At 37.3% G+C, this 26,515-nt stretch overlaps 1 protein-coding gene across 6 annotated transcripts in view; it reads left to right on the forward strand.

Annotated features, from left to right (window-relative positions):
• The window catches only part of LOC121369071 (plexin-B-like), a 404,054-nt gene that overhangs the window by 291,772 nt on the left and 85,767 nt on the right, over positions 1 to 26,515 (forward strand). The window contains exon 1 of one of the 6 annotated variants that reach the window (XM_041493906.1): positions 6,541 to 7,060. The exons of the other annotated variants lie outside the window; for them this stretch is intronic. The gene's annotated coding sequence lies outside the window, so the exon portion shown is untranslated. Of the gene's footprint in view, positions 1 to 6,540; positions 7,061 to 26,515 lie in introns of those variants that run through there. 6 annotated transcript variants of the gene reach the window in all.

Consider the following 26,515-nt stretch of genomic DNA (forward strand, 5'->3'; position numbering starts at 1 on the left):
TTTTAATTTACTGCAAGATCTCATAGATACATGTAGACGGGGAGAAAAAAAAAAGGAAAGAATTTTGATCAGTGGATATATTAGGTATCTGACATAATAATTGTGAGAAAAAGAAATAAACACTGCCACCGTGTAAAAATGACTTATTACTTAGCCATGCAAGATATATTTTTTTAAATACACTTTCCCTCAAATAATAATATACACATTCCACAGTGTTAATATACATTTACTAGCTGTGGAGCACTGGTTGGATTTCTTTATGGAATGCTGCATGCTCAGTGATAGAGCCCTCACCTCTCAACCAATGGCCAATACTCCAAAATTTAAAGTTTATTTCATTTAATGACACCACTAGAGCACATTGATTTATTAATCATTGGCTACTGGATGTAAAATATTTTATAGTTCTGTCATTTAGTCTTCAGAGAAAACCCACAACATTTTTCCACTAGCTGCAAGGGAATCTTTTATAGGCACTTGTTCACAGACAGGACAGCACATACCATGGTAGTTGATACAACAGTCAAGAGAGAACTGGTTCTGGTTAAGATGGAATAAACACAGTCACAGTATGGATCCAGAATAGGTCTTTGATTTTGAGACAAAAGAATTGCAGGCAAGTGCTATACTGAGCTAGAGCCCCCCACCCCCACCACCACCACCACTCCCACCCCCGTCATCCAGTTGCACCAGGACTGGAATCTTAATGATTATATTAGAGCAGCACGTTTAATCTCTCACAAGCTAGACGAAGAATCACAATAACTGTGTATCAGACACCAGACAGACATAGTTTATGCATTCTTTTTTTCTTTGGCTGAAAACCAGATCAGATTTTAATTTTCATTTACACTTGGCATTCTGATTTCAGCTATAGAATTGGCCTCCTATAAAAACCTGCCATGAATAGTTTGTCTGGCTCAAGATAACAACATCTTTGTATTACTGAAAATGATTGTGTCTTGTCCGAAGTTAGAGGATGCAGTAGTGTTTGAACCTCATGCATAGCTGTAGATTACATTTGTGATCCCCATGGGTTGGATATTAAATTAGGTTGGGTTTTTTTGTTGTTTTTGTTGTTGTTGTTTTTTCGTGGTCTATATAGGGTCACATGTGGCATGATGGTGTGTACATGGTGTTGTTAAACAGACATTCATTTCCTTGAACAAGCAGAGAGTTTTAAGAATTATATTAGTTTTGTGAAGGTCAAATCAGTGTATTGGGAATTAGTATTTCATACTGCAGTGAAACTGGGTAATTGTGTCGAATAGCAATTAGGAGAGGAAAGGAATGTTGAATGAATGAATGAATGTTTAATGACACCCAGGCACAGAGTTCAATTACTGTACTCAATTATGACACAGATGAATGTTATCTTCAGTAAGTATTAATACCCAGAGAGTCTTGACTAATAGTTTTATTCTTTGTTGCAGAAATAAAAACTAAAATATGAATAAACATGTTCAGAAGGCCAAGCTTTCCTGGCCACTCACTAACCTGGTTTTTTTTGCCTAATGTTAAATTAATGTGATAGGATAGGACATGATGGAAATCAGTCAAACTGATTGAGTGCACTCGACCTCTTGGATACAATCCTGTGGTGTTCAGAAGGCCGAGCACTCACAACAATTTGACTGATACCATCGTCTTGTGTCATAGCACATTCATTTGACATTAGGTGCAAAAACCAGTCCCGTGAGTGACTGACTGACTGCCCTTGTGAACACAGTCTTCTGTGAACCCAATGGCTTTTAGTTCTGTCTCATCCAGTACCTCGCAACTATGTGCTGTCCTGTTTGTGGGAACTTGCATCCACTGGCGTAGGAAAGGGGGGGGGGCAAGGGGGGCATGTGCCCCCCACTTTTCAGATATTTTGTGTTACATTTGCTTTATAATAGTGTAAATATAAAAGTGTGGCGTGCCCCCTCTCTCTCTCCCCCCCCCCCCCCCCCCCCATTTTGGCATCTTCCTATGCCACTGGTGCCATATGAAAGATACCTTATTGCCAAAGGGAAAATGTAACAGGTTTTCTCTTAAAACAATGTTTAGGAATTACCAAATGTTTGGCATCCAATAGTTGATAATGAATTAATCAATGTTCTCTAGTGGTGTCATCAAAGAAAAGAAACTTAACTAACTCGAGTTCGACAAGAGTACATGTAGATACCTTTTCTGTTTCACTTGAAAGTTTTTAAAGTTGATTTTTAAAGTTGGTCAAAGGCTGTGGTATGTGCGTTCCTGTTTGTGGGAAAGTACATATAAAAGATCCCTTGCTACATTAGAAAAAAATGTAGTTGGTTTCCTCTGATGACTACATGTCAAAATTACAAATCCAATAGCTGATGATTAATAAATCAATGTGCTCGAGTGGTGTCGTTAAACAAAACAAACGTTTAACTTTTTCATAAGATTTAGTTAAATTGTGTGACATGAAACTAATTTGTGCTAATTGTGATGATGTCATATTACCAATAGAGTCGACTTTATTACTGTGATTTAATAAATATCAAATGAAAATGTTACTTTAGAAGTGTTATAAGAAAAATAGAATTCTCTTTCGTGTTTTTAAATATGTAAATTATCAACCTCGTCTAGTTGATCGATATTTGTCTCGGCAGAGCCACGACAAATACTGATTAATGTAGACAAGGTTAATATTTTACATATTAAAAATCATTCGTGACAAATCCTCAATATAACAGTTTCTAATAATTGGGATCAGTGTCTTCAACTTTTAGAATTGGCAGCTTGGCTACAGTTAGTCGGTTGTGGGAAATGGCTGCATAGTATGTGTCGCAAGAGAAGATCTTTGCTGCATTCTTCATAGAATTGCATAACACACGGATGTCAGTCATGTCGGTTTACGTGTACATTCTTCCTGGTATTCACAGAATGCTGAGAATTATTATTCTGTATGCAAAACTAGAATTCAGCAAATCTCAGTAATAGGTCAAGTATGTGTCAGTTTGCAATTTCCCATTAGTTTACACCAGGAAGTTAAAAATGAGTGTGGAAACAAAAAACAAAAAACCCCAACAAAAACAACAACTGGATTGTTTGGTGTTTTTTTAAATTATATATTGCATTTGTAAAGAGCCACCGGCCACGGTGGCGTCGTGGCAGGCCATCGGTCTACAGGTTGGTAGGTACTGGGTTCGGATCCCAGTTGAGGCATGGGATTTTTAATCCAGATACCGACTCCAAACCCTGAGCAAGGCTCAATGGGTAGGTGTAAACCACTTGCACCGACCAGTGATCCATAACTGGTTCAACAAAGGCAATGGTTTGTGCTATCCTGCCTGTGGAAAGCGCAAATAAAAGATCCCTTGCTGCTAATCGGAAGAGTAGCCCATGTAGTGGCAACAGCGGTTTTCCTCTCAAAATCTGTGTGGTCCGTAACCATATGTCTGACGCCATATAACCGTAAATAAAATGTGTTGAGTGCGTTGTTAAATAAAACATTTCTTTCTTTTTTTTTCTTTGTAAAGAGCCAGTGATTACTGGTAAGAATTAATGGAAGGAAAATGTAGCTCAGCTGTATAGTTTTTTCCTGCTCAGGATACTTTCTCTGTAGGTAGACTAGTTGGATTGTTAACAATTTCAGCTGGAGTTTCACAACTGGCATATTCAAGCATTTAGAAGGAAATGTTTTATTTAATAACACACTCCACACATTTTATTTATGGTTATCTGGTGTCGGACATATGGTTAAGAACCACACAGGTATTGAGAGAGGAAACCTGCTGTCGAAAGCTTCACGGGCTATTCTTTTCGATTAGCAGCAAGTGATCTTTTATATGCACCATTCCACAGACAGGATAACACATGCCACGGCCTTTGATATACCAGTCATGGTGCACTGGCTGGAGCGAGAAATAGCCCAATGGACCCACTGACGGGGATCGATCCCAGACCGACCATGCATCAAGTGAACACTTTACCACTGCGCTACGTCCCGTCCTTCAAGCATTTGGATAGCACCAAAGTGAAGATAATAAATGTTATGCTCAAAATAAGTATACCACAAATAGGCACACCTAAATTCAGTACGACCGTGTTGACATTTCACCTCAAAATCACTGAACTGTTTCATTTTAATTTGATTAAAATACCTTGAAATGTATTTCTTAATATCTGTAATGAATCCTTCAGCAGCTGTTAGTAACATTATACAGCACTAAAATGATATAGCACTAAAATGACCTCACTGTGTCCAAATTAGTAAGAATTAAATCCTTAATATAAAAGGTTATGGTATATGCTGTCTTGTTTATAGAAGGTATTGTGTCCCTTGCTGCTAAGTAGCAGAGTGTCTTATTGTTAAGGCAGTGATGTTTTTTAATTTAACAATTTAAACCAAGTGTCAAAACCTTTATTCATGCAAAGGTTCATCAAATACTTTGGTATGTGCTGTCCTGTCTATGGGCAAGTGCATATAAAAGATCCTTTTACTGCAGTTTGGTAAGAGTAATCTGTATGGTGTCTGGATTTCTTTCCTCAGCATTGTGGCTAAGCCATCGGACATAAGGTTAGTAGGTACAGGGTTCGCAACCCGGTACCGGCTCCCACCCAGAGCGAGTTTTAACAACTCAGTAGGTATGTATAGGGCCACTACACCGTCTTCTCTTTCACTAACCACTAATAATTAACCACTAACCGGCTGTCCTGGACAGACAGCCCAGATAGCTGAGATGTGTGCCCATGACAGCGTGCTTGAACCTTAAATGAATATAACCACAAAATTAAGTTGAAATTAATCCTCAATTTCTAGATAATGTGTTGAAACCACCATAAGTTAGACACTAAATAGCTGTAGTTTAAAATGGGCTAAGATGTTACAAAACAAATATTCCTTTCATTTTCTTTGTAAAGATGCAATAGCAAAATTTTAAAATTGAAATTTTACTTCAGATTTCAAATTTCTTCATCTAAACAGGTACATTTTCCCCCCCTCGATCTCTCATTAAGTTGATTTCGACAATTCTGAGACAGCATTTGCTCAAATTAAGTAGCAGACATTGGCAGTTACTTTGGCAAGTAAAACATAATAAGAACTAAACTACAACAGTGATAAATCTTCATTAGAGAATCGCCTAACGACAATAGCAATTACTATTGTTTTCATTAGGGCCTATACTGTGTTGATGACTGACCCCATTACCTATACCAGCCACGTATCTTGTTTTTCACCATTCCCATTTATTTTAATAGACTCGCTGATCTTGTAAATTGACTGAAATAAAATATCTTCCAGGGAGAAGGTTAAATATCGCATGTAGCAGAGCCATTAATAAGGATCACGTCTGAGGGAAAAGCATTCAGCATCCACGCTACTTAACGTAAGCTGCAGTCGGATGTCTTAATTGCCCCGCACCAAAGTAATCCTCCTAGCGAAGAACATGAGACCAATCTATCTTCAGATTAACAGGTGAACATGATATTTACCTGAGAAATATATCATGTGGTCAAGTCATTATGACCTTGCCCCATTAATGTATGGTTTAATAATAATAATAAAAAAGAAATAATAATAATTAACATTATGTTTCAGAAGCAACATGTTTAGAGTGGCAAAGATTGTGGTTTGCTATTTATTGAATGTTTTCATGATTCTTTCAAATCCCAGGAATTGCACCACCACTGTATGGAGAGGGTTCGTGTTGCTTTATTGGCAGTCAGTTAATTGATACATTGACGCTACCCATAATTTAAAATGTGCTGAGGTGTCATAAAACAAAATGTCCTTCCTTTCCTTTTCCTTACAACATTTCACTTAATATACTGTATTCAACACTGTGAATCAAGTTATATTGTGGTGATGACCACAACCCAGGAATTACATCACAACTGTGTGGAGAGAGGGTATATATGTAGCTAGCTTTATTGGTGGTCAATTAATGGATACATTGACGCTACCCATAATTTAAAATGTGCTGAGGTGTCATTAAACAAACATTCCTTTATTTTTCCTTTCAACATTTCACTTGAACTACTGTATTCAACACTGTGAATCAAGTTATATTTGTTGTGATGACCACATCCCAGAAATTACATCACAACTGTGTGGAGAGAGGGTATATATGTAGCTAGCTTTTTTTGGTGGTCAATTAATTGATACATTGACACTACCCATTGTTTAAAATGTGCTGAGGTGTCATTAAACACCGTCATTTCCTTTTCCTTTCAACATTTCACTTGACTTACTGTATTAAACACTTTGAATCAAGTTGTATTGCTGTGATGACCACAGCCCAGGAATTACATACCACCACTGTACGGAGAGGGGGTCCAGTCAATACAATATAGCTAGCTTTATCGATGGTCAATTAATTGATACATTGATGCTACAACCATTAAGGGGCCTTGCCGGCTTGCACTGGAGGCAGGGCTTCCCGAGACACTGCGATAATCGGCTGGCCTATGTGAACGGAGGAGCCTGTCACGCAGGGATCCCGGGCTTCCTTCCATCCATCCACAGTGTGGCCACTTCCATAGATCTTTCCTCAGTGTGGCACAGGCTGTGGAGCTGTGCAGTCCGTCATTTGCTATGAGTTTCTGTGTGTGTTTCTCTCTCTCTCTTGCTCTCTCCACACAACTTGAAAGCTGTAACTGCTATGTGGCTCTCCGCTCTGAGCTCACTGCAGTATAGTTAGTGCCAGTGTGAATAGTTTTGGCTTCAAGGCTCAGGGATCCATGTGAGCTTGTTGCCAGCACTTGTAAATTGGTGGTGCTTACATTTCTGTCGTTGTGGAGAAGAGAAACAAAATAGACTGTGTATGTCGTTGGTGCTTATTACATTTTTCTGCTGAAGAGAAAGATAATAAGATTGTGTGTGCATATATATATATATATATACATATATACATATATATATATATATATGTATATATGTATCTTTCTTTATGTTTGTTCGTTTGTTGGGACTTATACAGTTTTGGAATCGGATGTCTTGTAGAAGTGGAGTGTAAATGTCTGTTGAATGACCGATAATGGAGTAAATTGGTAAATGGATTTACAAATAACGGGCGACGTGATAGCAGAATCAATGCGGTTTGCGGTGAGTGTTCTGTATATATGTTTAGATATCTATGTTGTTTGTGTTTTCTCCTTTCTTTGCGGTGTGTATTTCCGTGAAGTGGATCATTGTGTTGTATGTAGTTCATTGCTGTGAACAATAGGTTAACAGAATAATGTACAAGAAGAAGAAGTGTGAAATGTATATATCAGATATGCGACAATTGTGATGATTGTAGCTGCTGTTACTTTACTCTTGTTCCTATTTATTCTTTTAATTTTTTTTTATTGTAGAAGTTAATTTATTTATCATATTTATATGACATCTAACTAAATAGTCTATGATATCTAAATATATACTGAAATAGTATTAAAAGCTGTGTTTTGTCTTATAATATATGCTATAGAAATAGGCTTTAGAAATGGCAAATTACACTGCAGGTGATCTAAACTGAAATAGTATTAAAAGATGTATTTTGTCTTACATGCTATAGAAATAGGCTTTAGAAATTGTGGTAGAAGCAAATTACACTGCAGGTGCTCGAACTAAACTGAAATAGTATTAAAAGATGTGTTTTATCTTAGAAACTGTTAAAATGGGCTCTCAAAATTATCCTAAAAAACATATTAGGCTTCATGACATTTAACTTAAATAGATTATAAGGACATTGTGTTAACTTTGGGGACTTTCAATCTTAGTGACCGGCCTCGGTGGCGTCGTGGCAGGCCATCGGTCTACAGGCTGGTAGGTACTGGGTTCGGATCCCAGTCGAGGCATGGGATTTTTAATCGAGATACCGACTCCAAACCCTGAGTGAGTGCTCCGCAAGGCTCAATGGGTAGGTGTAAACCACTTAAACCGACCAGTGATCCATAACTGGTTCAACAAAGGCCATGGTTTGTGCTATCCTGCCTGTGGGAAGCGCAAATAAAAGATCCCTTGCTGCTAATCGGAAGAGTAGCCCATGTAGTGGCGACAGCGGGTTTCATCTCAAAATCTGTGTGGTCCTTAACCATATGTCTGACGCCATATAACCGTAAATAAAATGTGTTGAGTGCATCATTAAATAAAACATTTCTTTCTTTTTCAATCTTAGTGGGTGTTTGTGGGTTTTCATTTCCTATAACTTTCTTATTTACTTTCTGTCCCATGTAAGATAAATAAGACTTCACTGGCCAAACTACTCATTAGTTTTAATTAGGTTTGTTTAATTACACTACTAGTATTTTAATTATTCTACTAGGCGTTCATTAGATAAGGATACATTTTGATGTTGCTGTAATGTATGTTTAATTAAGTTTGTTTAATTACAATATTTTAATTATATTCTACTTGGAGTTTAGTAGATAAGAATATAGTTTGATGTTTGCTTTAATGTATGTTTAATTAAGTTTGTTTAATTACAGTATTTTAATTATTCTCCTTGGAGTTCATTAGATAAGGATATATTCTGATGTTGCTGTAATGTATGACATTTTTAGAGTGAATTTAATGGAGAAAAGGAGCAAGCAACCCTTTTTCAATCTCTGTCTGTTATTATGCACTTGTACTGGGTAAAATTTGCAAAAGATAGAAACATGGCTATAATCTGTTAAAACCTAGCATTAATTAAGTTAGTGCATTTATTTTGCACTGGGTGTCATTAAACATTCATTCGGTCTTTTATTCATTCATTCATTTATTCATTCATTCACATTCATTCATTCATTCATTCCTTCGTTCAATCTTTCATTCATTCCTTGGTTCATTCGTTTGTTCATTCATCCATCCATTCATTCATTCATTCATTCATTCATTCATTCATTCATTCATTCATTCATTCATTCATTCATTCATTCATTCATTCATTCATTCATTCATTCATCCATCCATTAATTTATTGTTTTAACAAAACATATTACTATTATTTAGCTGTACATAAGACCATTGTCACACTGTGGGACTTATATTAATCATTTAAAATGGTCACACTCGATTAACTTTTATCACAGTGTGAATGTCTGCATTATGATGATTTTTGTTTCACAGGGTAAAGTTGCAAATTTAAGGAGTGGAAATGATAATTAGTTATTTCCTGTGACAAGTGTATAATGGAAGGAGACACTAACCGCAGTTTCTTCCAAGTCACACTGAGAGAGCACACCTTTTGTTTAATGGGCTTGAGAAAACTCGACATTTGTGGTTTCTGTTCGCTTTGGTTTTATCTGTAGTATTACTGTGAATAGAAATACTGGGCAATCTTTATGAGAAAAGTGCACTTAAAACAGCTAGGGCTGAGTTTACAAATCCTGGTTGTTGTTTTTTTTACTTACATGTATATAACTATTGTGTATTTACAATGCTTAAACACCTGCATTTAAGAAAAATAGGGTTTTGTAAATTCAGCTTCTTGTGGTTTTTCTCTGAACAATCCTTGAAGTCTGTGCGTGACAGATTGCTTATAATAATAATAAAAAAATAACATGTTTTTTGTTATTTTGCTTTTATGTGCAGTGTTACTGAAGATAAACATACAGTACCTACTAATCAGACATGAACCAAATGGGAGGGTGCTGGAAGTGCACCACCCCCACCCTCACCTCCAACCCCAGCCCTCATCTCCATCCTCACCCTCACCTCCAACCCAACCCTCGTCTCCACCCCCACCCTCGCCTCCACCCCAACCTCTATCCCCACCCCAAAGTTGAAAAGAAAATTTAGTTAATTAATTTTTTGTCTTTTTAGTATGGGAAATTTAACATCTTGGCCAGCTGGTGGTTTTGGGATGAAGGTAACCATATGTTTTAAAATTTAATAGATTCTCCTCCCTTGAAAAATACAACAACTCCTGTTGACCTTTATTAAACTATTGCACTGAAAAGCCTTTTTCTTTGAAATCGTATCCTTTACATTGGTCCCTAAAAGAATTTATTAATAATAAATAATACTAGTTGACTTTCAAAAGTCATGTATTGAAATGTTACAAGGCAGTATGTATAATTAAAATCAAACCATTAGAAGAAATAATACCAAAATACTTATTAATAACAAATAATTAATACTTGCTGAATTGTCAAATATGTCAAATAAGAAAAAACTTATTAATAATAAAACATAAATATTTGCTGAATTTCCTAAATATTTGAATGTAACAAAAGTAGCATGTATAATTCATCTGGAGAACATTAAAGAAAGAAAGAGAGAAAAAAGGAATATTTGACTAATGATTCTGTTCTCTTGTCAATAATCTATTACATGCTAGTGAATTCCCTAGCCATACGTGGTCAGAACGAATGAAAAGCTTGGGTCTTCGTTTTGTACATTTTGTATTTCTGTTTTTTCTCCCTCTTGAGGAAATGTCTGCACCAATGACAATTTGAAACTGTTTAAAAATTTAGTGGTCATTGCATGCTTTCACCGATTAGTCCATTGTTGTCGTCCTGGCCTTTGTACCGTGAATACATAATCCTCCTGCCATGTGCAATTCACTTATTGTAAGTGGGAGAATTTATTGGTCCACGAACAATGAGTGACGATCGGGGTTCAAATCCTGAATGTCTGTCCAGGTACATGAAAAGGAAACTGGGATGCACAAAATTGTTAACAGCAGGTCACATGTCTGAATCTATTTGGCCGCGTTACACCAGAGCTATATAGCCGAACCTCTCGTTTCATTCATCATTATGGTAGAATGAAGTGATGTTCACTGTATTTCCACCAGTCCAGGGGAATTGCTTTGGCATGGATTTTATCAAGAGGCCGGATTTCCATCGCTTGTTAATTACAGCATTGCCTAGCTGTTGTGGCCATCTCGACAGTTAGTACCACAGCGTGAGTTTTATTAGTTTTTCATACATCTTTTTTAACTCCTTGCTGTTTTGTTTTTTGATTCCTTTATTTTAACTCCTTGCTGATTTGTTGATACAGCGTTTTAACTCGTTGCTGTTTCATTTTGATGTTTCATTTTGATATATATATCGTTTTAACTCCTTGCTCTTTCGGTTTTGATACATCATTTTAACTCTTCGCTGTTTCAATTTTGATTAATCATTTTAACTCCTTGCTGTTATATGTACATTTTTTGGGGGATATCTTTTTTATTGGATTTTTTTTTCTTCTACAAAGTATGAATATTTTAGTTTTGTTATTAAGATATCTTTTTAAATCTAGAGCTGCTTTCTTAGTAGGTGGAGTTGTTATTTTTACCAGATCTTTTCATTATCTGGTGGCTATTCTGTACACAGTGTGAACTTCTGATCATTCACAAACAGAATGTAGCCGTATATTTTGAAGAAAAATACAAAAACCAAACCGAATATTATACTTTATTTTTTCTGTGTAAATTTCTTCTTTTTTTTTTCTTCTTTTTTTTCCTGCTGATAGATTTTATCTGTTATGTTACATTCCGTGTTTAAAACAAAGTAATAAACACAGTTTTGATTTGTATTAGGTAATATGTTGATACAACAGCTGGACTTGTTCGACTGTAATGTTTTGAACAGATAACATACAGTGTGTAATGAGAACCATCTAAAACTGTATTAAAAAGTGGTCTCTTAACAAAACCAACTGTATAGAATAGTTCATTTTGTATCAGATAAATGAACAATTGTCTTTGAAACCAGATGGCTGTTTACCAGAGGTGCCTGCCTTTAACAGGTTTGACTGTGCATATATCTTGCTGTTCTATGTATAAAGTGTTACATCTTATAGGGTTAGAATATATAAATAACATTCCAAGGACTTTAAAATAGATGGCTGTTTATTAGGAGTAGCTTCTTAAAGCTTGTTTTACAATATATACTTGTATATTAAGCACCATTCTTGCAAAGTATAATGTAAGAAACATTTAGCGGGTTTCCTCTGATGTCAGAATTATCAAATGTTTGATTACCAAATGTTTGACATTCAACAGTCAATGTTTAATTCATCAATGTGCTTTTGCTAAGTATAATATTTTAAGAAAATCATACAAATTAGTATATATGCAAATCTCATTTCCATGTACTTGAAAACAAATAACTGTTTTGTATTACTTTCATAACAGACTGGATTTTTTTCTTTTACGACCCATTTGTTTATTTTTTTTCGAATGTTACATATGAGATAGGTCTCAGTGGGAATAGTCATGTTTTAATTTGGCTCATTCAAGAGAGACGGAACAAGTAGTTCCTATCATAGAACCGGAAAAGCCGGCTCTTCGGTTCACTAGCATCGGTAACACATGTGTTATGCTGGAACTCGAACATACGGCTAAATCACAACATCGGAGATTTTTTGTTTTCTTTTAATAGCTGTGCGTGGGAGATAAGGTTGGTTTTTTTTGCTTTCAACCACTTTTCACTGTGATATTTAGAGAAGATCTGTTTCCGTCTTTTTGTAACTGGTAGGATTGTGTGTCAAGACATCGGCAGTGTTAAACGAGATAATGTTATAATTTCAGAACCATATTTTCGTGTCTACAAAAAATAAATAAATAATAAAATGGGTGAAAATATGATTACATGGAGAAACAAGTAAGTGTTTGAACCTGTATTATAGAGTCACCTTTTTTAAATAACCACCTGTTAAAACAATTGTGACAAATGTGTGTATATAAATATAAAAGCAGTCAAACCTGCTCTAGCGACCACCTGCTTTAAGCAGCCATCTGTGTTGATAAGACCACATTTTGATACTTTCAAAGCATCTTAATGCAGTATAAACTGACCTGTATTAAGCAGTCACTTGTCTAAGAAGACCATTTTGGTGGCTGCTTATAACCAGTACCCCAACTGGTACATCAATAATCGTGGTATGTACAGAAAAGTATACCGGGGTATAACGAACATGCTTAGAACGAAGTACTGCATAGAACGAACTGATCGTAAAGTCCCGTTTTATCTCCCTATACATTAATAACCAACTTATGCAGATGTGTACAATGAACTACAGCTATAACAAACTAACTATCATTGTCCCTTACTAACTATCATGGTCCCTTACTAACTATCATTGTCCCTTACTAACTATCATTGTCCCTTACTAACTATCATGGTCCCTTACTAACTATCATTGTCCCTTACTAACTATCATGGTCCCTTAGTAACTATCATTGTCCCGTACTAACTATCATTGTCCCGTACTAACTATCATTGTCCCGTACTAACTATCATTGTCCCTTACTAACTATCATTGTCCCTTACTAGCTATCAATGTCCCTTACTAACTATCAGTGTCCCTTGCTAACTATCAATGTCCCTTACTAACTATCATGGTCCCTTGTGGTTTGTTTTAAGAGTATTTTGCTGTACTGTACTGAAAGTGCAAATAGAATACCGACTGTTTACCTAGTAGTAACCTTTGTGTAGCAGCAGGGACGGGATTTAGCTCAGTCGGTTGAGTGCTCGCTTGATGTGCTTGCGTCGCAGGATCGAATTACCTCAGTGCATTCCTGGAACTGATTGGGGTTTTTCTCGTTTCAACCAGTGCACCACAACTGGTCAAAAGCCGTGGTATGTGTTTTCCTGTCTATGGTAAAGGGCATATAAAAGTTCCCTTGCTGCATTAAAAAAATGTAGCGGGTTTCCTTTACTGACTACGAGTCAGAATTACCAAATGTTTGACATCCAATAGCCGATGATTAATATATCAATGTGCTCTAGTGGTGTCATTTAAAAAAACAAGCTTTACTTTGTGTAGCAGCTGATATGGAAACACTTCGGTTAATAACCTTAGAATTTTAATTTTTTTTAAATGCAGCCATTTTTTCGCATTCCATGCCCACAACAGCACCTGCACAACACTGGCACTGCACCCATGCCACACCAAAAAACCACACACAAAAAAAAGAAGCCCTAACAGAATTTCTATAGAATATGCAAAAATCAGCTAGCTATAGTGTCTATCATCTTGTTTTAATAAGTCTGGGTGCAGTCTGCACAAGGACTTCTCACCCATTAATCCAGGAATGGCTACAAGTTGCACCGTGTTATGACAGATGTTTTTATTTAGCCAGTCCTTGGAAGCTGCTAGCTTCATATGTAATGCAAATATTTTGACAAGTTGAGGATGTTGGTGAAGTTGTATTTGAACACTGGAGTATAACAGGGTCTGACGGGAGATGTTGGTGAATGGTGCTTGTTAAGAACGGGATGTATGGGGCTGGGCTGGTTGTGGTGCTGTGGCTGGGTGAGTGTTGCTTGTGTGGTTTGTTGTTGTACACCTGTGTCCAAACAATCTACCTGACTGGCTCAGACTAATTGCTTGTTAGTTTGTTATTGATCAGAGTTCTCCTGTGAGCATTTTGTATTCATGGATCTTCCAGAACTGATTGAATGCTGCTTTAGGTGGTGTGATGTTGGAGTTGTAAGTGTAAAACAACTTATTTTAATCACTGGTATGAATGTTTTAGCTGTTGTCAAATGACTTCAGCTTAAAACAAGTTTTCTTATATAGCCATATAGTGTTTGAAATGTATTTGTTTGTTCATCCGTGATCCAACCTACCAATCAAAACACTTATCCATCCATCCATCCGTCCGTCCGTCCACCCACCCACCGTCCACCCACCCATCCATCCATCCATCAATATTCCATCCATCTACCCCCACCCACCCATCTATCCAACAATTTATCCATCCAGCTGATGACAGATAAGCACACACAGAGACACGCACACAAAGCAGGATTTTGATTAAGCAAAACATGCTTATACATCCATCCATCTATCCATCAACCCACCTACCTACCCATCTATCCATCCAATTGACCAATAAGTTATCTGTTCATATTTACCATAAATCAATGTACATGATATGCATGAACATGCCTCTCGTCTCTGTCACATATGCTGATAATGCACACTCATATACAGACAGATGGACAGACAGACAAGCACACAGAGAGAGACACAAAGACACACACACAGACAAAGCAGGATTTTGTTTAAGCGGAACACGTTTATGGTAAAATTGTGTTCCCCATGAATCATTGTAAGAAGGTAAAGTTTTCAATTGACAGGCTAATATTGTAAATGTGTTTCCTTCCATCTGCTGTTTTCATATTGATTTCTTCTCAATACAGTCGTGAATATGACTCGAGTTCAGCCTTAACAATCGACGAGCGCCATTGTTGCTCAATAATACAACAATTACTTTGTAAGACCCTGTGTTAGCACCCATATTGGAAGCAATCAATTTTAAACTCTCATGCATGTTTTGTAGTTCAGTCATTTAATCCCATGCTTTCAAGCCGGCTGCTACAAAATGGCTTTAATGTCATGAGTAATGCCGATTTTTGATGCATTTAAAATAGAATGCTTGTTTCAGAGTGTATTGTGGCCGACCGGCGTCGGTATAATCATGTAACAAGGGTTTTGCATGGCATTAGCGGAAAATTTAAAATCGAATGACAAAACCTTTATTTGCATAACATCCATACTTGTGTAATGCTTGTATCCTTGTCAACAAAAGATAAGGACGTCTGCATTATTAAAAAATATTGCATTGTGAAAAAAAAGAGAATACTTTATTAAGTTAATTTTATCACATTGTAAATAAACAAGCTGATGTTATTTTACCAAGTGGTAGGTTGATCGAATTGATGTTATTTTACCAAGTGGTAGGTTTGATGATTTTACCAAGTGGTAGGTTGATCGAATTGATGTTATTTTACCAAGTGGTAGGTTGATTGACAGTAGGTTGATAGGTGGCACGTTGATGGATGACAAGTTGATGTGTGGTTTGTTGATGGTCGGTGGGCTCATGGGATATAGGTCAGTGGGTGGTCGATTGATAGGTAGTATATTGATAGGCAGGAGGTTTATAGAGATAGGTTGATGGGTGGTAGGACTGAACATCCTTGGTGGACCCACCATTTTCCCATCTCATCCAATACCCAAAGACTGATGTATCAAAGGTCATGATATGTGCTGTTCTGTCTTGGGATTAAATATTTTGTAGCAGTAGCCTTTGTGGCAGCAGCCAGTTTCTTTTCTAGCTATCTAAACCAAGTGTCACAATAATCGTATGTTAGACACCAAAGAGGACCAATACAAATGTACAGAGGTGTTATTAAACAAACATTCCTTTCTTCTGCAAATCTCCAAAGTGTGTGCTGAGGTGTTGTTGAAGTAACTATCCTCTTTCTTTCTTGAGGATGACAGTGCACGACACATATTATTGTACTTGCAGTTATTTGCTAATGTAATTATTAGTTCATGGCGTTAATTATAGTTAACAATCCTGTGTATTTGGAGAATGTCTTTATATATACACAACTAGTACAGCATTTGCAATTCAATATCTGTCATAATACAATTTCAGTAATTGTCTTGCAGTTGGACACCTATTTAACCACTGATGCAAACCTAGACACTTTGCTACATAAATGCATACCCACAGGGTTTGGTATTTTTCATCCCAAAGACCTCAGCATGTATTGGAATAAATATGCAGGAATAATTCTGTTCTAATATTGCATAAATGATATGCCCTTTATACAGCTTGTATTGGCGGCCACTGTGCCACGGTGCCACAGAACAACAGGAGATGGGTTATGTAACCACCCAACTATTGGACAGCATCCAGCGACTCCACAAGGGTTTTTGTTTGGAACACAGTCACAAATGCTGAGTGTTTTAAAAGCATATGTTTCCTCTGATTCCAGATGGCAGGCATCCCGCTGATGTATTGTCTATAGTATAGCCTTGACACAAACAATGCATTTTGTCTTCAGCATCCATGTGCAAAACAAAATAACATGCATTAGGAAAAGTACAACATCTGTTTGGTGTAACAGCATGTTTATACTTTTTGTGTGTGTGTGTGTGTGTGTGTGTGTGTGTGTGTGTGTTTAATATAGCTACTTAAGATTCAAGCACGCTGTCCTGGGCACGCACAAGATATATTGTCAAATCAGTGCATTTTGTCTTTAGCATCCATGTGAGGAAAAAAATCTTCTTTTTTTTCTTTTTTTTTAACTGGAGCACATTGATTAATTAATCATTGTCTATTGGATGTCAAACATTAGGTGATTAGGGCATCAGAGGAAACCTGCTACACTTTTCCTAATGCAGCAAGGGACTTTATATGCACCACCGGCCTTGGTGGCGTCGTGGCAGGCCATCGGTCTACAGGCTGGTAGGTACTGGGTTCGGATCCCAGTCGAGGCATGGAATTTTTAATCCAGATACCGACTCCAAACCCTGAGTGAGTGCTCCGCAAGGCTCAATGGGTAGGTGTAAACCACTTGCACCGACCAGTGATCCATAACTGGTTCAACAAAGGCCATGGTTTGTGCTATCCTGCCTGTGGGAAGCGCAAATAAAAGATCCCTTGCTGCCTGTCGTAAAAAGAGTAGCCTATGTGGCGACAGCGGGTTTCCTCTAAAAACAGTGTCAGAATGACCATATGTTTGATGTCCAATAGCCGATGATAAGATAAAAAATCAATGTGCTCTAGCGGCGTCGTTAAATAAAACAAACTTCTTCTTCTTATATGCACCATTCCACAGACAGGATAGCACATACCACAGCCTTTGATATACCAGTCGTGGTGCACTGGCTGGGATGAGAAATACCCCATTGGGCCTGCCGATGGGGATTAAGAAAGGTAGAACATCTGTTTGGTGTAAGAACATGTTGATACCACTTAATGTGAATACTTATATTCACTTAATGTTCAAGCACACTGTCCAGGGCCCCACCTCAGCTATCTGGCCTACCTACCTGTCAAGGACAGTGAGTTACTGGTTACTTTGTTGTGAGTGGTTTATAGTGAGATTGAAGTCAGTGATGTGGCCTTTCCCCTCTTGTTTTAACTGTGTTGCCCATGTCATTAATTTCATTTCAACTTATTTTCGTGCTTATATCCAATTACGGTTCAAGCACACACCTCAGCTATCTGGTGTGTCTGTCCAGGACAGTGGGTTAGTGGTTAGTGAGAAAGAAGAGGGTGTAGTGGTCTTACACCTACCAATTGAGTTTTTAAAACTCGCTCTGTAACCCCTGTAATTGCCCACGGCAGTCAGCAATGCCGTGTAGTTTTTAAAACTCGCTCTGTAACCCCTGTAATTGCCCACGGCAGTCAGCAATGCCGTGTAGTTTTTAAAACTCGCTCTGTAACCCCTGTAATTGCCCACGGCAGTCAGCAATGCCGTGTAGTTTTTAAAACTCGCTCTGTAACCCCTGTAATTGCCCACGGCAGTCAGCAATGCCGTGTAGTTTTTAAAACTCGCTCTGTAACTCCTGTAATTGCCCACGGCAGTCAGCAATGCCGTGTAGTTTTTAAAACTCGCTCTGTAACCCCTGTAATTGCCCACGGCAGTCAGCAATGCCGTGTAGTTTTTAAAACTCGCTCTGTAACCCCTGTAATTGCCCACGGCAGTCAGCAATGCCGTGTAGTTTTTAAAACTCGCTCTGTAACTCCTGTAATTGCCCACGGCAGTCAGCAATGCCGTGTAGTTTTTAAAACTCGCTCTGTAACTCCTGTAATTGCCCACGGCAGTCAGCAATGCCGTGTAGTTTTTAAAACTCGCTCTGTAACCCCTGTAATTGCCCACGGCAGTCAGCAATGCCGTGTAGTTTTTAAAACTCGCTCTGTAACCCCTGTAATTGCCCACGGCAGTCAGCAATGCCGTGTAGTTTTTAAAACTCGCTCTGTAACTCCTGTAATTGCCCACGGCAGTCAGCAATGCCGTGTAGTTTTTAAAACTCGCTCTGTAACTCCTGTAATTGCCCACGGCAGTCAGCAATGCCGTGTAGTTTTTAAAACTCGCTCTGTAACCCTGTAATTGCCCACGGCAGTCAGCAATGCCGTGTAGTTTTTAAAACTCGCTCTGTAACTCCTGTAATTGCCCACGGCAGTCAGCAATGCCGTGTAGTTTTTAAAACTCGCTCTGTAACTCCTGTAATTGCCCACGGCAGTCAGCAATGCTGTGTAGTTTTTAAAACTCGCTCTGTAACTCCTGTAATTGCCCACGGCAATCAGCAATGCCGTGTAGTTTTTAAAACTCGCTCTGTAACCCCTGTAATTGCCCACGGCAATCAGCAATGCCGTGTAGTTTTTAATTCTCCACAGCACTTTTTTGCCTTGGACTATATTCAGGTTTTTTTTTCAATGGCATGTTTTTTTGCCATTGACATTTTCTTAATTGCAGGGGTTGCTCTGGGTGGAAGCCGGTACCGGGCTGTGAACCCAGTACCTACCAGCCTTATGTCCGATGGCTTAATCACGACACCATCGTAGCTGGTCCCATGTCATTCCTTTCATTTAATTTTTGTTTTGCACAACTTGTATATGCTAATGGTTCTGTTATTTTGATAAACAATTATTCCTGGACTCTAAAATAAATGGGCCTTGTTTTAACTCCTATGCTAGTGTTTCCCCTTTTATTGGAGTTTTCTCCTTTCATTAGAGTTTTCCCCTTGTCATTCCTTTCCTTTTTGTCTCATACAACCTTAGATACGCTAACAGTTCTGTTATTCTGATTAAACAAATCATGAATTCTGAAATGAATGGTCCTGGATTTAGACCTCTTAATTATTAATGTTTTCCACCTTGTTAGTGTGTTGTCAGCACAGCTTTGACACAAGCAGTTTATTTAGTTTCTCTGGCATCAAGTCTCACCTGTTTGAACAGTACATTGGGTGGTCTCTGTATCTTAATGTATTATGACAATGTTTATTGTTCAGGTGTTTGCTGACTGGACAACATGCAGCCATTCTCCCCCTACCCTGTGTCTTCTCCATTATCAGTCTGAGCCTTTTACACAAACAGATAACAGACTCTTCATGATGGAATCGGGCCAAACAGCTAATTGCCGTTGGAGAAGAGATTTACTGATCTCTGCTAAGAAGCAGTGTTGTATCTCATGGTAAATGCCAGGTTCCACAAGTTTTGCTGGCTAGTTGGGTTGCATCTACATTACATTATCTAAATTACGTTTCCATTGCCAGTTAGGACTGTGTTGTTGGGTTTTTTCTGTTGTTTTAGTCTCCTGATTTCTGTGAGTTTTGTAAATACTTCTGTTTATGTCTGCTAGTGCATTGTTATTATTGCAAAGTTGGAGAAGGTGCATGGATAATCAAGTGCTGATAGCTTTATGTTGTTTGTTCTTTTGTTTTCTCACAATTATTATCTCGTTCGTAAAGCTACCTGAATGTGGACATCTATAGACTTGAGACTTTAGCAAATATTCCAGACATTAACTACTCTCCCTGTCTTTGACAGAACTCTCGGGGGTGGAATCTAGCTTAGTTGGTAAATCGCTTGGCTCAGGTTCTTTGGTCACAGGATCAAACCTCATCAGTGCACCCATTCTCTAATTGGATTTTGGCCCTTTCCAACCAGTGCCCCTCGACTGATATATCAAAAGCTGTGGTATGTGCTGTCTGTTCAGTTCAAAATTACAAAAATGTTTTGACATCCAATAGCTGATCAATGTGCTCTAGTGGTGTCATTAACCAAAACAAACTTTTAACATTTTATATAATATACATGTCGGTCCTTCATGAGCCTGTGCTTTTAAAACAATAAAAAAAACTATGGCTACACTGTTAAGGCCATATTTACAAAGCCAGTTTTGCCATTACATGTATGTAACTACATACTAAGAAAAATAGGCCACATAAATTAGGCCGTTAGTGTTTTACAATAATGAGGCCATGTTCAAGTTTGAGCATACAAACAAAAAGGTCTAGCTGTTATTCCAAACTGAATACAAACTTGTATAGCACTATCTGTGATATCAATAAGGATGATTTCAACTCTTTTAATTATACAGAAATCTCTGCATACCAGCTGTGGTACATAAATATTAATCTAGCTGGTGGCTAATTGAAATCTGGACTAAAAATACATCTACAATGCATGCAATCTGTGACACATGGTGTTGCACAACTCATCTGCAGAGGGATTCATCGTGCAGCTGTGTCGGCCAGGACAGAATGCTGCAAGTGTCAGGACAATTGTTCAGCTATGCTGAAACCCATAGATTGCTGTCATCGCTGATTTATCTAGTGCACAGCGATTTATCTAGTACACGGTGCACTGTGGTGCATATGGAGTTGTATACCTTGTACACACAGGTGTACATAACATCCCAGTGGATATATGGGATAGTGACATGGTTAAGTCTGGTCTGTGGTATCTCAGCGTGTGGTGCTATGATGTTATATACCTATCACACAGTCTGCATAGCATCCCAGATTCATGGGATAGAGGCATGGTTAACTCTGGTCTGTGGTATCTCAGTGTGTGGTGCTATGATGTTATATACCTATCACACAGTCTGCATAGCATCCCAGATTCATGGGATAGAGGCATGGTTAACTCTGGTCTGTGGTATCTCATGGCTTTGTTCTGTTAACTATGTTGTATTGTATTGCATGTCTCTGAGTTTCCTAGAATGCCGGTGTAATAATGTAGTAGGAGCCAAAGAGTCTTGGTATAGCAGGAAATGTGGAGGAATTTATTGCTGTCAGGAAGCGAGATCGCGGATATTATTGTTCTGTTGTGTTCAGTCCAGTGCTGCATGTATTGCTTAATATTGTTGCAGACCATCAGCAGTCCAGCAGTATTTATAGCTAATGGTAGGTTCCATTTGGCACAATGCTTATGAAATGTACAGTTTTGAACTCTTACACAAATTGAAATTTGTAGTGGGAACTATAATACTAATACACGTATAGGCTAAAATGTAGCTCTATGGTAGAGTGCTCACCTGAAGTGTGATAGGTCATAGAATTAATCCTTCATTATGAACCATCAGGTGCTTTTTTCCGCACACCCAGTCAGTGTCTTTATGTGTGGATTATCAAACTCTGTGGTATGTGCTATCCTGGAAAAGTCCATATAAAAGATTCTTTGCTACCGTTTTGTAAGAATCATTCAAATGGTAGCAGTAGGTTTCTTCTTTCACTGTTTAGACATCTGTAGTTTATAGTGTAAGTATTAATACAGTAAAGTTAAAAATGCTAAACAAATATTCCTTTCCTTTTCAATAAATTATCTTAAGAAGACTTCTGTATTATTATCAGGACAAAGTAAATATATATTTTCTCTCAGTAACCCTCAAATAGGTCTTATGCATTTTTTAAAATACTGATGAATCTTTTAATGGTCTTTTATATGCAGTGAGGAACAATTGTACAAAAAGTGTATTAACACTACAATACTGAAGATAAAACTATGAATACCACAGCAGGGCTTTAGATGTCTCTAATTTGGGCACACGTTTTTATGTCTGTTCTGTGGTCCTTTTTTTTTGCACAGTGATATTAACAACAACTTATGAAGAGTTATAGATGTCCAAAAATGCATTCTAAGTTATTTTAATCTGATTCAAGTATAATATATCAGTGAATTGAGGTGAAATATTTTGAGGTCAGCATGATTGTACTTAATTTGGGGCATGTTAAACTTTATTTTGGGTGTACCTATTTTGGGTGCAGTAATCTATCATCTTAGCTTTGCTGCAATCTAAAGCCATGCTCAGAGTCCAAAGTTACTTGAGTATACATGTACATGTGTAAATACATCCACAAAGAAGCTGTGTGCCAGCAATTAAGATCACTTGAAGATATTGTGTTTTCCTGGAGCATGTTGTTTTGGTTATTAAGAAGAATAGTGGCCACATTTCGGTGTCAAACTCCATTGTGGTGAAGTGTTTTGTACCTAGTGGTATGTGACAAAAGCCCGGACAGAATTCATGGAATGGTGCTTGCTGAGACAAATGGAATTGCAGGATTTTTGTACAGAGTTTTATTAAAATTTTGCCAAGAATGGGATTTGATTTAAACTATTTTGAAAACTTTTTTGAACATTAATTTAAAAATACTTCATTATATTTGTGTGCAGAATCACAACAGTAATTTTATTTTTTAAAGCTTGATGCTTGTCACATAAAATTTGGTTTACAGAATAATGTAAAGTTATTGTAATCAGGGGAAAAGCTCATCCAAACCTTAAAGGAAGATGCCACCACCAAAGTTGAAATTTGTTGTTTAATAATACCATAAAAAGAGCACTTTAATTTTAATAATTCTAAAACATAGTCTTCAGAGGAGACACACCACATTTGGTAATTGTTACATGTAGTATTAACAGAGAAATTCCACCACATTTTTTTTACTAGCAGTAAGGAATATTTTATATGCAGTTTTCCACAGACAGGCCAGCACATACCACAACCTTTGATATACCAGTCATGTAGCACTGGTTGGGAGGAGGAAAATCAATGGTTCTGCTGAGGGGAATTGATCCTACGAGCTAAGCATCTCCAGTGAGCACTCTACTGACTGAACTGGATCCTGCCCCATTGTCGACATGAATGTCAAACATACACAAATAATTGTCACTTGGTGTTTCACTTTACAAAGGCATTTCTTTGTTCAGCTGCCAACTACAATGATATAAAGCTGTTCCACTACACATCCATTGTTGCTATTTAATTGCTATAATGATATTGGCTGTTAATAGGACAGACCCTAGTTTCAACCCGTGAAAATTAACACTAAGTTTAGTTAATCTACATGTACAAACCTGTAACACATTTGGATAAAGTTACAACCGAGTGAAACATGAGTCTGTGACTTTGAAATGGTAAAATATCCTCAAATAGACTAAAACTCGACTCCATTAACTGTTACTTCTCAGATGCACATGCATTTTTAAAAATATGAGAAACGCATTTTGTGTTATTAAAAACACCAGGATGACCAAAAACACTTTGAATGTTTGGAAATGAATAATCTAAACAATAAAATGTAAGTATAAAATATGATTTGTGTTGTCATAAATGACTCAAATAGTCCAAAATATGCCTTTATGTTTAAAAACTAGGGCATGTGCCTTTAAAAGTTTAAACACACTTGGATAATAGTGTTTTAATACTTGGAGAAATATAACTTTTGTCTCGGTCTTTTAATACTATAAGGACATTCAAGTGTGTACGACAGATTCATCTTTAGCTGACAGAACAGTACTTCAGCTTTGTTCATGGCTTTCCATCACCGTGCAGTGTTTGACAATTAATTCATAGGACGATTGTGGCTTCATACAAGCCCGGTCACTCCATATCTGATACGTGTGGCACAGTTTACTATAATTCACTTCATTGCGATAATGAGTTTTCAGCCTCTGATGCTCTCTCTCCACGATAATTAACTCCCTCCGATAATGTCGAACACTCGGTCTAGGTCAGTGGTGGGTTTCTATTCTTTTCAAAAGAGTCGAGGCTCGCATAATTGTGTCTGTGACAGTTTTTCCATGTGAGTACATTTTCCCCCTGTCATTCGTCCCGCATCCGTTATGTTCTGTACATCTGTGGTCACATCCTGACAAGACACATCAAAGGTTTTGCAGATAAGCTTGTTACTGGCTAAAAGGTTTTCATGGTACTGTAGAGTATGGTAAAAAAAAAAAAAAAAAAGAAAAAAAAAGAGTATGGTACAGTGTGTGTGTGTGTGTGTGTGTGTGTGTGTGTGTGTGTGTAGTATGTATGTAGCACTGGCTGGCAGCTGGGTGATGTACATTGATGTGGCATATAGTACATGGAGTAGGGTCATTGTTTTAAGGTCAGCTGGTTGCAATTACAGGAACAGGAATACATTATAGCAAGGCTTTATTTGGTGGCAAATAATTGAATGGGAGAAAGTGTGGAACATGTTCGTAGCTTACTACATATTACTTTTTGTAGAGCTATATACATACAAGTTCCACTGGAGGCATTTGAATCCATGTGGAATACGTATAGTAGTAATTATAGCTTCACAGGAATTTGGATCTACAAGGGAATGCACGCTCAGTGTTTGGGGAATTTTGGATGCATGCAAAACACATTCTTTTTATATACATGTACATATATGACACTGTAGGTCTAGATCAGCAATATGACATTGTGTAATATTACTGTTAACAACTACGTGAGTTATATATGCTGGCTGAGTGGATGGATGGATGGATGGATGGATGGATGGATATGGATGGATATGGATGGATGGATGGTATTTGGGAGGATGAGTGATTGAGTGGTTGAATATTTTTAATGGATGGAATAGGAATGGACAGATGAATGGAAGGATAAAACATCATTGATTGTTTTTTCTGGATCTGTAGCCATCATTAATTAGTACTCAATGGTTATAGAGCTAAGGGAAATTCTTCTCTCTTTTTTTTCAAAATACAATGAACCAAATTTACAAAACCTGTTTGTCTTACACACGTGTAACTATATACATTTACAATGCTTAAACACCTGTGTTTAAGAAAAACAGGCTTTGTAAATTTTGTCCAATTTGTTTAATTCTAGTTTTCATTATATATTATTTGCTAGAAATGGTCAATTTCTGCAGGTTCAGAATGTTCAGTTTGTCCTTTATGACATGTAAAACTATGTAAACGCGGAAATGGACGTGACATTTGAACACAGATTTGTGTGAGTTTTGCACTCACTTGACACGTGTTACTCCATTGTTGTAGACCTGAATACATGTGTTCCTTGTTACTGCTACTTGATCAGCCCAGATACACCTCAATATATATCACAACATTCTGCTGGCAAAATGTGTATGTTTGGTATCTTGTACTTAACACCACACTGTAAACAATAGATATTAATATCATGTAGTGAATACCTACCTATGTGTATATACTAGTCTCCCCTCTTCTACCCCCCCCCCCCCCCCCCCCCCCCCCCCCCCCCCCCCCCATATGCTGGTAAAATATGTATGTTTGATATCTTGTACTTGACACCACACTGTAAACAATAAACATTGATATCATGTAGTGAATACCTATAGGTATATATTAGTTGTCTCTCTCCCCTCTCTTCCCCCCCCCCCCCCCCCCCCCCAACCCATGGATGTAAAATGTGTATGTTTGGTATCTTGTACTTTACAACAGTGTAATAAAGAGTAGAAATTAATACCAGGTGTAACAACTGTTTGTAAAATGTAAAATGTGTATGTCTGGAATCCTGTACTTGAATTTATAGCTAGTAAACAAAAAGTAGAAAAATTATGTGCGTCTTAAAGGCTTCCGGTATTTCAAAAATATATTAATTAATTAAAGTCGTTGACAAGTAGAATAAGTGGGTTTTTTTTTGTGAATTGAGTAATAATCTTGAACACAGCTCTATTTCAGATATTTCAGTGGATTTGGTGTATTAATTTTAAAAACCCTGTCAGTCTGCACATTTCAATCTGCACATTTCAGTCTGCACATTTCAGTCTGATTCTTATTCAGTCTGTTGTGTTAATTTCTGTTTCTAAATGTCTTACCGAATTTCAATTCTGCAAAATGTTATGTACCCAGAATTAGTGCCGATTTATATGGTGAGTTTCCTTTCACAGACCACATCATACAAATATTATTTCTCTGTACAAATAATGAACTATACTTCAATATTTTACGAGTCATGTTTGCTTCATTTGGGAAAACTTTGATAATCTAATATGTTTAAGGAGTACTCTTAAAAAAGTTGTGAAAATGAATGCATGGGAAGGTATATTTCTGAATATGGGAAAGCATACATATAA

This window comes from Gigantopelta aegis, chromosome 3, assembly GCF_016097555.1.
Source record: "Gigantopelta aegis isolate Gae_Host chromosome 3, Gae_host_genome, whole genome shotgun sequence".
Lineage (NCBI taxonomy): Eukaryota > Metazoa > Mollusca > Gastropoda > Neomphalida > Peltospiridae > Gigantopelta > Gigantopelta aegis.